This window comes from Schistocerca gregaria, unplaced genomic scaffold (assembly GCF_023897955.1).
Source record: "Schistocerca gregaria isolate iqSchGreg1 unplaced genomic scaffold, iqSchGreg1.2 ptg000251l, whole genome shotgun sequence".
Taxonomy (NCBI): Eukaryota; Metazoa; Arthropoda; class Insecta; order Orthoptera; family Acrididae; genus Schistocerca; species Schistocerca gregaria.
In genome coordinates this window covers 239,933-252,560 of record NW_026061759.1, presented here as the reverse complement: position 1 = coordinate 252,560, position 12,628 = coordinate 239,933, and positions in this window count along the sequence as shown.

Below are 12,628 nucleotides of genomic sequence, written 5' to 3'. Positions count from 1 at the left end.
CCGTGCAACGCGGCTGCTAGTCCTCCTTTCATGCAAAATCATAAGGTCCTAGCTCATGTCCAAGGCACCAAAGCCATCTAAAAAGTCAATAATCGATACCTAAAATTGAACTGTACTACTTCTTACTGGCTATTACATCAACTTAGAAGCTTCATCTGTGTTCTACTATGGTGCTTTTAGTGTTTCCGCATAACGCAGCACGCGACATAGCCTTGCAGACGATAAGTACAACCGCTTCAGAGAGAAGAGCGGCCAATGTGACGATCTGGCTTTAAGTCGATTCGATAACAAATGACGAAAACGGACAGATTTCTCAGGTTCTTACTACATATGAAAATTTTTCACATTCTCCCGTGCAACGCGGCTGTTAGTCCTCGTTTGATGCAAAATCTTAAGTTGGTAGCTCATGTCCAAGGCACCAAAGAAGGTAAAAAGGCAATAATCGATACGTAAAACTTGAATTGTACTACTTCTTACTGGGTATTACATCAACTTAGTAGCTTCATCTGTGTTGTACTATGGTGCTTATAGTGTCTCCGCATACCACAGCACGCGACATAGCTTTGCAGACAATAAGTACAACCGTTTCAGAGAGAAGAGCGGCCAGTGTGACGATCTGGCTTTAAGTCGATTCGATAACAAACGACGAAAACAGACGGATTTCTCAGGTTTTTTCTACATATGAACACTTTTCACATTCTCCCGAGCAACTCGGCTCCTAGTCCTCCTTTCATGCAGAACCTTAAGGTCCTAGCTCATGTCGAAGGCACCAAAGCCAGCTAAAAAGTCAATAATCGATACCTAAAACTTGAATTGTACTATTTTTTACTAGCTATTACATCAACTTAGATGCTTCATCTGTGTTCTGCTATGGTGCGTTTAGTGTCTCCGCATACCGCAGCACGCGACTTAGGTTTGCAGACGATAAATGTAACCGTTTCAGACAGAACAGTAGCCAAATAGGCGATCGGGCTTTAAGTCGATTCGATAACAAACGACGAAAACAGACGGATTTCTCAGGTTTTTTCTACATATGAACACTTTTCACATTCTCCCGTGCAACTCGGCTTCTAGTCCTCCTTTCATGCAGAACCTTAAGGTCCTAGCTCATGTCGAAGGCACCAAAGCCAGCTAAAAAGTCAATAATCGATACCTAAAACTTGAATTTTACTACTTCTTACTAGCTATTACATCAACTTAGAAGCTTCATCTGTGTTCTACTATGGTGCTTTTAGTGTCTCCGCATACCGCAGCACGCGACATAGCTTTGCAGACGATAAATGTAACCGTTTCAGACAGAAGTGCGGCCAGTGTGACGATCTCGCTTTAAGTCGATTCGATAACAAATAAGGAAAACGGACGGATTTCTCAGGTTTTTGCTACATATGAACACTTTTCACATTCTCCCGTGCAAAGCCGATGCTAGTCCTCCTTTCATGCAAAATCATAAGTTCCTAGCTCATGTCCAAGGCATCAAAGAAGGGTAAAAAGTCAATAATCGATACCTCAAACTTGAATTGTACAACTTCTTACTGGCTATTACATCAACTTCGAAGCTTCATCTGTGTTCTACTATGGTGCTTTTAGTGTCTCCGCATACCACAGCACGCGACATAGCTTTGCAGACGACAAGTACAACCGTTTCAGAGAGAAGAGCGGTCAATGTGACGATCTGGCTTTAAGTCGATTCGATAACAAATGACGAAAACGGACAGATTTCTCAGGTTTTAACTACTTATGAAAACTTTTCACATTCTCCCGTGCAACGCGGCTGCTAATCCTCCTTTCATGCAAAACCTTACGTTCCTAGCTCATGTATAAGGCAACAAAGACGGGTAGAAAGTCAATAATGGATACCTATAACTTGAATTGTACTACTTCTTACTGGCTTCTACATCAATTTAGAAGCTTCGTCTGTGTTCTACTATGGTGTTTTTAGTGTCTCCGCATACCGCAGCACGCGACATAGCTTTGCAGACGAAAAATGCAACCATTTCAGAGAAAAGAGCGGCCAATGTGACGATCTGGCTTTAAGTCGATTCGATAACAAATGACGAAAACGGACGGGTTTCTCAGGATTTTACTACATACGAACGCTTTTCACATTCTCCCGTGCAACGGGGCTGCTAGTCCTCCTTTGATGCAAAGTCTTAAGTTCGTAGCTCATGTCGAAGGCACCAAAGAAGGGTAATCTATACCTAAAGCTTGAATTTTTCTACTTCTTACTGGCTATTACATCAACTTAGAAACTTCATCTGTGTTCTACTATGGTGCTTTTAGTGTCTCCGCATACCGCAGCACGCGACATAGCTTTGCAGACGATAAATGCAACCGTTTCCGACAGAAGTGCGGTCAGTGTGACGATCTGGCTTCAAGTCGATTTGATAACAAATGACCAAAACGGACAGATTTCTCAGGTTTTTAATACTTATGAAAACTTTTCACATTCTCCCGTCCACCGCGGCTGCTAGTCATCCTTTCATGCAAATCCTTAAGGTCCTAGATCATGTCCAAGGCACCAAAGATAGCTAAAAAGTCAATAATCGATACCTAAAATTTGAACTGTACTACTTCTTACTGGATATTACATCAACTTACAAGCTTCATCTGTGTTCCACTATGGTGCTTTTAGTGTCTCCGCATACCGCAGCACGCGACATTGCTTTGCAGACGATAAGTACAACCGTTCTCGAGAGAAGAGAGGCCAATGTGACGATCTGGCTTTAAGTCGATTCGATAACAAATGACGAAAACGGAGGGATTTCTCAGGTTTTTACTACATATGAACACTTTCCACATTCTCCCGTGCAACGCGGCTGCTGGTCCTCCTTTCATGCAAAACCTTAAGTTCCTAGCTCATGTCCAAGCCACCATAGAAGGGTAAAAAGTCAAGAATGGATACCTAAAACTTGAATTGTACTACTTCTTACTGGCTATTACCTCAACTTAGAAGCTTCATCTGCGTTGTACTATGGTGCTTTTAGTGTCTCCGCATACCGCAGCACGCGACATAGCTTTGCAGACGATAAGTACAACCGTTTCAGCGAGAAGAGCGGCCAATGTGACGATCTGGCTTTAAGTCGATTCGATAAAAAATGACGAAAACGTACGGATTTCTCAGGTTTTTACTACATATGAACACTTTTCACATTCCACCGTGCAACTCGGCTGCTAGTCCTCTTTTCATGCAGAATCTTAAGGTCCTAGCTTATGTACAAGGCACCAAAGGCAGCTAAAAAGTAAATAATCGATACCTAAAACTTGAACTGTATTACTTCTTACTGGCTATTACATCAACTTAGAAGCTTCATCTGTGTTCTACTATGGTGCTTTTAGTGTCTCCGCATACCGCAGCTCGCGACATAGCTTTGCAGACGATATGTACTACCGTTGTAGAGAGAAGAGCGGCCAATGTGACGATCTGGCTTTAAGTCGATTCGATAACAAATGACGAAAACGGACGGATTTCTCAGGTTTTTACTACATATGAACACTTTCCACATTCTCCCGTGCAACGCGGCTGCTAATCCTCCTTTCATGCAAAATCTTAAGTTCCTAGCTCATGTCCAAGGCACCAAAGAAGGGTACAAAGTCAACAATCGATAACTAAAACTTGAATTGTACTACTTCTTACTGGCTATTACATCAACTTAGAAGCTTCATCTGTGTTCTACTATGGTACTTTTAGTGTCTCCGCATACCGTAGCACGCGACATAGCTTTTCAGACGATAAGTACAACCATTTTAGACAGAAGAGCGCCCAATGTGACGATCGGTCTTTAAGTCCATTCCATAACAAATGACGAAAACGGACGGATTTCTCAGGTTTTTACTACATATGAACACTTTTCACATTCTCCCGTGCAACTCGGCTGCTAGTCCTCCTTTCATGCAAAATCTTAAGTTCCTAGCTCATGTCCAAGGCACCAAAGAAGGGTAAGAAGTCAATAATCGATACCTAAAACTTGAATTTTACTACTTCTTACTGGCTATTACATCAACTTAGAAGCTTCATCTGTGGTCTACTATGGTGCTTTTAGTGTCTCCTCATACCGCAGCACGCGACATAGCTTTGCAGACGATAAATGTAACCGTTTCAGACAGAAGAGCGGCCAATGTGACGATCTGGCTTTAAGTCGAGTCGATGACAAATGACGAAAACGGACGGATTTCTCAGGGATTTTACTACATATGAACACTTTTCACAATCTCCCGTGCAACGGGGCTGCTAGTCCTCCTTTGATGCAAAATCGTAAGTTCCTAGCTCATGTCCAAGGCACCAAAGAAGGGTAAAAGGTCAATAATCGATACCTAAAACTTCAATTTTACTACTTCTTACTGGCTATTACATCAACTTAGAAGCTTCATCTGTGTTCTACTATCGTGCTTTTAGTGTCTCCGCATACCGCAGCACGCGACATAGCTTTGCAGACGATAAATGTAACCGTTTCAGACAGAAGTGCGGCCAGTGTGACGATCTGGCTTTAAGTCGATTCGATAACAAATAACTAAAACGGACGGATTTCTCAGGTTTTTGCTACATATGAACACTTTTCACATTCTCCAGTGCAACGCGGCTGCTACTCCTCCTTTCATGCAAAATCATAAGTTCCTAGCTCATGTCCAAGGCACCAAAGCCATCTAAAAAGTCAATAATCGATACCTAAAACTTGAACTGTACTACTTCTTACTGGCTATTACATCAACTTACAAGCTTCATCTGTGTTCTACTATGGTGCTTTTAGTGTTTCCGCATAACGCAGCACGCGACATAGCTTTGCAGACGATAAGTACAACCGTTTCAGAGAGAAGAGCGGCCAATGTGACGATCTGGCTTTAAGTCGAGTCGATAACAAATGACGAAAACGGACGGATTTCTCAGGGATTTTACTACATATGAACACTTTTCATATTCTCCCTTGCAACGCGGCTGCTAGTCCTCCTTTCATGCAAAATCTTAAGTTCCTAGCTCATGTCCAAGGCACCAAAGAAGGGTAAGAAGTCAATAATCGATACCTAAAACTTGAATTTTACTACTTCTTACTGGCTATTACATCAACTTAGAAGATTCATCTGTGTTCTACTATGGTGCTTTTAGTGTCTCCGCATACTGCAGCACGCGACATAGCTTTGCAGACGATAAATGTAACCGTTTCAGACAGAAGTGCGGCCAGTGTGACGATCTGGCTTTTAGTCGATTCGATAACAAATAACGAAAACGGACGGATTTCTCAGGTTTTTGCTACATATGAACACTTTTCACATTCTCCCTTGCAACGCGGCTGCTACTCCTCCTTTCATGCAAGATCATAAGTTCCTAGCTCATGTCCAAGGCACCAAAGAAGGGTAAAAAGTCAATAATCGATACCTAAAACTTGAATAGTACTACTACTTACTGGCTATTACATCAACTTAGAAGCTTCATCTGTGTTCTACTATGGTGCTTTTAGTGTCTCCGCATACCGCAGCACGCGATATAGCTTTGCAGACGACAAGTACAACCGTTTCAGAGAGAAGAGCGGCCAATGTGACGATCTGGCTTTAAGTCGATTCGATAGCAAATGACGAAAACGGACAGATTTCTCATGTTTTTACTACTTATGAAAACTTTTCACATTCTCCCGTGCAACGCGGCTGCTGGTCCCCCTTTCATGCAAAACCTTAAGTTCCTAGCTCATGTCCCAGGCACCAAAGAAGGGTAAAAAGTCAAGAATGGATACCTAAAACTTGAATTGTACTACTTCTTACTGGCTATTACATCAACGTAGATGCTTCATCTGTCTTCTACTATGGTGCTTTTAGCGTCTCCGCATACCGCTGCATGCGACATTGCTTTGCAGACGATAAGTACAACCGTTTCAGAGAGAAGAGCGGCCAATGTGACGATCTGGCTTTAAGTCGATTCGATAACAAATAACTAAAACGGACGGATTTCTCAGGGATTTTACTACATAAGCACACTTTTCACATTCTCCCGTGCAACGGGGCTGCTAGTGCTCCTTTGATGCAAAATCTTAAGGTCCTAGCTCATGTCCAAGGCACCAAAGAAGGGTAAAAAGTCAATAATCGATACCTAAAATTTCAATTTTACTACTTCTTACTGGCTATTACATCAACTTAGAAGATTCATCTGTGTTCTACTATGGTGCTTTTAGTGTCTCCGCATACTGCAGCACGCGACATAGCTTTGCAGACGATAAATGTAACCGTTTCAGACAGAAGTGCGGCCAGTGTGACGATCTGGCTTTAAGTCGATTCGATAACAAATAACTAAAACGGACGGATTTCTCAGGTTTTTACTACATATGAACACTTTTCACATTCTCCCGTGCAACGCGGCTGCTACTCTTCCTTTCATGCAAAATCATAAGTTCCTAGCTCATGTCAAAGGCACCAAAGAAGGGAAAAAGTCAATAATCGATACCTAAAACTTGAATAGTAGTACTACTTACTGGCTATTACATCAACTTAGAAGCTTCATCTGTGTTCTACTATGGTGCTTTTAGTGTTTCCGCATAACGCAGCACGCGACATAGCTTTGCAGACGATAAGTACAACCGTTTCTGAGAGAAGAGCGGCCAATGTGACGATCTGGCTTTAAGTCGATTCGATAACAAATGACGAAAACGGACAGATTTCTCAGGTTTTTACTACATATGAAAACTTTTCACATTCTCCCGTGCAACGCGGCTGCTATTCCTCCTTTGATGCAAAATCTTAAGTTCCTAGCTCATGTCGAAGGCACCAAAGAAGGCTAAAAAGTCAATAATCGATACCCAAAGCTTGAATTTTTCTACTTCTTACTGGCTATTACATCAACTTAGAAGCTTCGTCTGTGTTCTACTATCGTGCTTTTAGTGTCTCCGCATACCGCAGCACGCGACATAGCTTTGCAGACGATAAATGTAACCATTTCAGACAGAAGTGCAGCCAGTGTGACGATCTGGCATTAAGTCGATTCGATAACACATGACGAAAACGGACGGATTTCTCAGGTTTTTACTACATACGAACGCTGTTCACATTCTCCCGTGCAACGCGGCTGCTAGTCCTCCTTTCATGCACTATCATAAGTTCCTAGCTCAAGTCCAAGGCACCAAAGAAGGGTAAAAAGTCAATAACCTATACCTAAAACTTGAATTGTACTACTTCTTACTGGCTATTACATCAACTTAGAAGCTTCATCTGTGTTCTACTATGGTGCTTTTAGTGTCTCCGCATACCGCAGCACGCGACATTGCTTTGCAGACGATAAATGTAACCGTTTCAGACAGAAGTACGGCCAGTGTGACGATCTGGCTTTAAGTCGATTCGATAACAAATGAAGAAAACGGACGGATTTCTCAGGTTTTTGCTACATATGAACACTTTTCACATTCTCCCGTGCAACGCGGCTGCTAGTCCTCCTTTCATGCAAAATCATAAGTTCCTAGCTCATGTCCAAGGCACCAAAGCCATCTAAAAAGTCAATAATCGATACCTAAAACTTGAACTGTACTACTTCTTACTGGCTATTACATCAACTTCGAAGCTTCATCTGTGTTCTACTATGGTGCTTTTAGTGTTTCCGCATAACGCAGCACGCGACATAGCTTTGCAGACGATAAGTACAACCGTTTCAGAAAGAAGAGCGGCCAATGTGACTATCTGGCTTTAAGTCGATTCGATAACAAATGACGAAAACGGACGGGTTTCTCAGGTTTTTACTACTTATGAAAACATTTCACATTCTCCCGTGCAACGCGGCTGCTGGTCCTCCTTTCATGCAAAACCTTAAGTTCCTAGCTCATGTCCAAGGCACCAAAGAAGGGTAAAAAGTCAAGAATGGATACCTAAAACTTGAATTGTACTACTTCTTACTGGCTATTACATCAACTTAGAAGCTTCATCTGTGTTCTACTATGGTACTTTTAGTGTCTCCGCATACCGCAGCACGCGACATAGCTTTGCAGACGATAAATGTAACCGGTTCAGACAGAAGTGCGGCCAGTGTGACGATCTGGCTTTAAGTCGATTCGATAACAAATAACTAAAACGGACGGATTTCTCAGGTTTTTGCTACATATGAACACTTTTCACATTCTCCCGTGCAACGCGGCTGCTACTCCTCCTTTCATGCAAAATCATAAGTTCCTAGCTCATGTCCAATGCACCAAAGCCATCTAAAAAGTCAATAATCGATACCTAAAACTTTAATAGTACTACTACTTACTGGCTATTACATCAACTTAGAAGCTTCATCTGTGTTCTACTATGGTGCTTTTAGTGTCTCCGCATACCGCAGCACGCGACATTGCTTTGCAGACGATAAATGTAACCGTTTCAGACAGAAGTACGGCCAGTGTGACGATCTGGCTTTAAGTCGATTCGATAACAAATGACGAAAACGGACAGATTTCTCATGTTTTTACTACTTATGAAAACTTTTCACATTCTCCCATGCAACGCGGCTGCTAATCCTCCTTTCATGCAAAACCTTAAGTTCCTAGCTCATGTATAAGGCAACAAAGAAGGGTAAAAAGTCAATAATGGATACCTAAAACTTGAATAGTACTACTTCTTACTGGCTATTACATCAATTTAGAAGCTTCATGTGTGTTCTACTATGGTGCTTTAAGTGTCTCCGCATACCGCAGCACGCGACATAGCTTTGCAGACGAAAAATACAACCATTTCAGAAAGAAGAGCGGCCAATGTGACGATCTGGCTTTAAGTCTATTCGATAACAAATGACGAAAACGGACAGATTTCTCAGGTTTTTACTACATCTGAAAACTTTTCACATTCTCCCGTGCAACGCGGCTGCTAGTCCTCCTTTGATGCAAAATCTTAAGTTCCTAGCTCATGTCGAAGGCTTCAAAGAAGGGTAAAAAGTCAATAATCGATACCTAAAGCTTGAATTTTTCTACTTCTTACTGGCTATTACATCAACTTAGAAGCTTCATCTGTGTTCTACTATCGTGCTTTTAGTGTCTCCGCATACCGCAGCACGCGTCATAGCTTTGCAGACGATAAATGTAACCGTTTCAGACAGAAGTGCGGCCAGTGTGACGATCTGGCATTAAGTCGATTTGATAACACATGACGAAAACTGACGGATTTCTCAGGTTTTTACTACATACGAACGCTTTTCACATTCTCCCGTGCAACGCGGCTGCTAGTCCTCCTTTCATGCAATATCATAAGTTCCTAGCTCAAGTCCAAGGCACCAAAGAAGGGTAAAAAGTCAATAACCTATACCTAAAACTTGAATTGTACTACTTCTTACTGGCTATTACATCAACTTAGAAGCTTCATCTGTGTTCTACTATGGTGCTTTTAGTGTCTCCGCATACCGCAGCACGCGACATAGCTTTGCAGACGATAAATGTAACCGTTTCAGACAGAAGTGCGGCCAGTGTGACGATCTGGCATTAAGTCGATTCGATAACACATGACGAAAACGGACGGATTTCTCAGGTTTTTACTACATACGAACGCTTTTCACATTCTCCCGTGCAACGCGGCTGCTAGTCCTCCTTTCATGCAATATCATAAGTTCCTAGCTCAAGTCCAAGGCACCAAAGAAGATTAAAAAGTCAATAACCTATACCTAAAACTTGAATTGTACTACTTCTTACTGGCTATTACATCAACTTAGAAGCTTCATCTGTGTTCTACTATGTTGCTTTTAGTGTTTCCGCATAACGCAGCACGCGACATAGCCTTGCAGACGATAAGTACAACCGTTTCAGTGACAAGAGCGGCCAATGTGACGATCTGGCTTTAAGTCGATTCGATAACAAATGACGAAAACGGACGGGTTTCTCAGGTTTTTACTACTTATGAAAACTTTTCACATTCTCCCGTGCAACGCGGCTGCTGGTCCTCCTTTCATGCAAAACCTTAAGTTCCTAGCTCATGTCCAAGGCACCAAAGAAGGGTAAAAAGTCAAGAATGGATACCTAAAACTTGAATTGTACTACTTCTTACTGGCTATTACATCAACGTAGATGCTTCATCTGTCTTCTACTATGGTGCTTTTAGCGTCTCCGCATACCGCAGCATGCGACATTGCTTTGCAGACGATAAGTACAACCGTTTCAGAGAGAAGAGCGGCCAATGTGACGATCTGGCTTTAAGTCGAGTCGATAACAAATAACGAAAACGGACGGATTTCTCAGGGATTATACTACATATGAACACTTTTCACATTCTCCCTTGCAACGGGGCTGCTAGTCCTCCTTTGATGCAAAATCTTAAGTTCCTAGCTCATGTCCAAGGCACCAAAGAAGGGTAAAAAGTCAATAATCAATACCTAAAACATCAATTTTACTACATCTTACTGGCTATTACATCAACTTAGAAGCTTCATCTGTGTTCTACTATGGTGCTTTTAGTGTCTCCGCATACCGCAGCACGCGACATAGCTTTGGAGACGATAAATGTAACCGTTTCAGACAGAAGTGCGGCCAGTGTGACGATCTGGCTTTAAGTCGATTCGATAACAAATAACGAAAACGGACGGATTTCTCAGGTTTTTGCTACATATGAACACTTTTCACATTCTCCCGTGCAACGCGGCTGCTACTCCTCCTTTCATACAAAATCATAAGTTCCTAGCTCATGTCCAAGGCACCAAAGAAGGGTAAAAAGTCAATAAACGATACCTAAAACTTGAATAGTACTACTACTTACCGGCTATTACATCAACTTAGAAGCTTCATCTGTGTTCTACTATGGTGCTTTTAGTGTCTCCGCATACCGCTGCACGCGATATAGCTTTGCAGACGGCAAGTGCAACAGTTTCAGAGAGAAGAGCGGCCAATGTGACGATCTGGCTTTAAGTCGATTCGATAACAAATGACGAAAACGGACAGATTTCTCATGTTTTTACTACTTATGAAAACTTTTCACATTCTCCCGTGCAACGCGGCTGCTAATCCTCCTTTTATGCAAAACCTTAAGTTCCTAGGTCATGTATAAGGCAACAAAGAAGGGTAAAAAGTCAATAATGGATACCTAAAACTTGAATTGTACTACTTCTTACTGGCTATTACATCAATTTGGAAGCTTCATCTGTGTTCTACTATGGTGCTTTTAGTGTCTCCGCATACCGCAGCACGCAACATAGCTTTGCAGACGAAAAATACAACCATTTCAGAAAGACGAGCGGCCAATGTGACGATCTGGCTTTAAGTCGATCGATAACAAATGACGAAAACGGACAGATTTCTCAGGTTTTTACTACATATGAAGACTTTTCACATTCTCCCGTGCAACGCGGCTGCTAGTCCTCCTTTCATGCAATATCATAAGTTCCTAGCTCAAGTCCAAGGCACCAAAGAAGGGTAAAAAGTCAATAACCTATACCTAAAACTTGAATTGTACTACTTCTTACTGGCTATTACATCAACTTAGAAGCTTCATCTGTGTTCTACTATGGTGCTTTTAGTGTCTCCGCATACCGCAGCACGCGACATAGCTTTGCAGACGATAAATGTAACCGTTTCAGACAGAAGTACGGCCAGTGTGACGATCTGGCTTTAAGTCGATTCGATAACAAATAAGGAAAACGGATGGATTTCTCAGTTTTTTACTACATACGATCACTTTTCACATTCTCCAGTTCAACGCGGATGCTAGTCCTCCTTTCATGAAAAATCATAAGTTCCTAGCTCATGTCCAAGGCACCAAAGAAGGGTAAAAAGTCAATAATCGATACCTAAAACTTGAATTGTACTGCTTCTTACTGGCTATTACATCGACTTAGAAGCTTCATCCGTGTTCTACTATGGTGATTTTAGTGTCTCCGCATACCGCAGCACGCGAGATAGCTTTGCAGACGATAAGTACAACCGTTGTAGAGAGAAGAGCGGCCAATGTGACGATCTGGCTTTAAGTCGATTCGATAGCAAATGACGAAAACGGACGGATTTCTCAGGTTTTTACTACATATGAAAACTTTTCACATACTCCTGTGATACAGGGCTACTAGTCTTCATTTCATGCAAAATCTTAAGGTCCTAGCTCATGTCCAAGCCACCAAAGCCAGGTTAAAAGTCAATAATCGATACCTAAAACTTGAATTGTGCTACATTTTACTGGGTATTACATCAACGTAGAAGCGTCATCTGTGTTCTACTATGGTGCTTTTAGTGTCTGCGCATACCGCAGCACGCGACATAGCTTTGCAGATGATAAGTACAACCGTTTCAGAGAGAAAAGCAGTCATTGTGACGATCTGGCTTTAAGTCGATTCGATAACAAATGACGAAAACGGACGGATGTCTCAGGTTTTTGCTACATATGAACACTTTCCACGTTCTCCCGTGCAACGCGGCTGCTACTCCTCCTTCATGCAAAATCTTAAGTTCCTAGCTCATGTCCAAGGCACCAAAGAACGGTAAAAAGTCAATAATCGATACCTAAAACTTGAATTTTACTACTTCTTACTGTCTATTACATCAACTTAGAACCTTCATATGTGTTCTACTATGGTTCTTTTAGTGTCTCCGCATCCCGCAGCATTCGACATAGCTTTGCAGACGATAAATGTAACCGTTTCAGTCAGAAGTGCGGTCAGTGTGACGATCTGGCTTTAAGTCGATTCGATAACAAATGACGAAAACGGACGGATTTCTCAGGT